Source organism: Macrosteles quadrilineatus, unplaced genomic scaffold (assembly GCF_028750875.1).
Source record: "Macrosteles quadrilineatus isolate MER2022 unplaced genomic scaffold, UCM_ALF_1.0 Scaffold_8__2_contigs__length_117827958, whole genome shotgun sequence".
Taxonomy (NCBI): domain Eukaryota; kingdom Metazoa; phylum Arthropoda; class Insecta; order Hemiptera; family Cicadellidae; genus Macrosteles; species Macrosteles quadrilineatus.
Window position 1 is genome coordinate 108,063,771 of NW_026542601.1, and position 2,384 is coordinate 108,066,154.

Below are 2,384 nucleotides of genomic sequence, written 5' to 3' on the forward strand. Positions count from 1 at the left end.
TTCCAAAATTCACTATTTGTTATATACTTTACAAACAAAGTTCGCTTACCATCTGCTTAAACATATTACTCTGGAGCAATTAAGGATTACAATTGGAAATTGTTGAATGTTAATTACAGTTACAATACGAAAGATTTTGTGTAAAATGTTGGCAGCCAATGTTTAAGCGTAATTGGGTAACCTTTTATTCCTGCTTTGGTCGTTTTTAAATCATCATATTAATGTAACTTCTGCAACAGTTATGAGTTTCAAGAGCTTAGTGAAATATTCAATGCCATTATCAGGTTACACAAAGGGCTTTTCTTTCTTCATATTTTATATGAAGAACGTCACATCTAACACGAAAATAAATTTTAAGTTATTATTAATATTGAACAAGAAAGGTCAAGTGTAGTTAGAATTTCTGCATTAGTATTATGAAAAAAGTTGTAGTTATTTTCAAGGAATTTTGCAATGTGGTAATAGCTATTTACATTACAAGTGTAGTAAGAGCGTTTTTACATCACGCAGGTGAATGTTAACAACCTAAGAGATGTAAACACGCTCTTGCGCAACGTGTAACGTACAAGATTTTACCTGACCCGACAATATACATGGGTTTACGTACAATATTTTTCATTATCCATTTCACTCATCGTCTAACAGTAACGTTCTTTTACAAACAAAAGCTAGGTTAGGAAAATACTTTAAAGCGTAACAATAACATTCAAGCGCAAAGCTGATTTCTAGCGTTGAACGTCGATGCCTCCATAGAGGTATATTTTTTAAGTTAAGCACTCAATGTTATTTAAATGGGTTTCATTACATCACCGAGTGAGTTTTTGTTCAACTTTACATCACTCGAGAAGTAAGGAAGTTGTATACATCACGCTTGGGATAGGGAAGTTTAACATGGCGGGTTAGGTAAAATAAATTGTACACTCCCTCGATTTAAAGCAGGAAAATCGCATATGTCAGTAACAGTAAATTCATTTAATCCTTCATAAGTTTATCACATTCCCGAATATTATCAACTAAACCATTATTATTCTTGATAAATATTACGTTTTAACTTTTATTCTCGATTAGTTTCATCAAATAATTTGTGTATTAAAGCAGCTAGTATGAAATTCAATAACTATAATACCAAAGTTCATGTATATTCTAGGGATATCTTTAGAAGATTAATTTGCACCATACAATCCTAAGTCATATTTAATCAAATTAAACTAAGTTTACTCAATAAAACGTACCAATATTGATTAAAATGTTCTTTTATCATTACCGACCTTCCGATTGAGGATATAATCCAATTTTTATAACAAAAAGTTCAATTTGTGTTCTTCCCATATGTTTCTATTCCATACATATTGTATTTAACCTTAGTTTTTCATGTTACCTCTTATAAACAAAATTCAATTTTTTAGTTTGGTGTCCATCTAGATAATCTTCAAGTCTGTAATTGATGGAATTCTTCGATCTGTGATTACTGTTTCATTCTTTGTGGTTTTGATTGTTTATCCAGATCTCATTTGTCATTTAACTAAAAAATTTATGATTAACAATGCTTTCTATGGTGTGCGTTATACATTAATGAGGCCAGAACTGAGACCTTTCCTCTACAACTGAGTGGAAAAGGTCTCTAAATTGTAAAATAAAATAAACTAATTAATTAAGTCTTGTATGCAGAAATGTAACTAATGTAACCTTGCTATAACATACATCACTATCGACATCATAAATATCATTTGAATACAATTTTTACTACAATTGTCTAAGATCACAGAGTTTATTTACATATTTTAATACATTCCGTTAAGTTTAAACTAGAAACTAACGTATTGTATTTTAAAAGTGAAAATTTACTATCCTAATCGACCTATTCCTTAATTTCCAAACTTGACAAATATTAAATAATATTAAAAGGGAACTTGATTGTGCTATATGTAAGTGTGGAAGAACAATAACACCAAGTGTATTGTAATGTGAGACCCGAGCAATATCATATAAATCTGTGGTGAACCGTAGAACCAGAACCATATGAATCATTAGACAATCAATAAAACCACAAAGCTATTGCCAAACGCTGCCATATAGCGATCATCGATATATATCTACGAGTACTTATATCGATGATTGCTATCTGATCAGTATCATAACTATAGTTTTTTTTCCTAGGACGCTGCGCATGAGCCCGGGATTGTTGTTCATATTACTAGATGGAAATAGGCTAGACCTAGATGTTGCGGCATTATCACTTAAAATCCATTGGCGATTTGGTGGCATTTGAAGCCGGGACTTTAGGGACTGTAGTCCCGAGCTCTAACCACCAGACCAGCTCTTTCCCCAACTTATTGTTTTATTGGCGTATTGGCGACGAAATAATTTATATCAAAATATTTTAT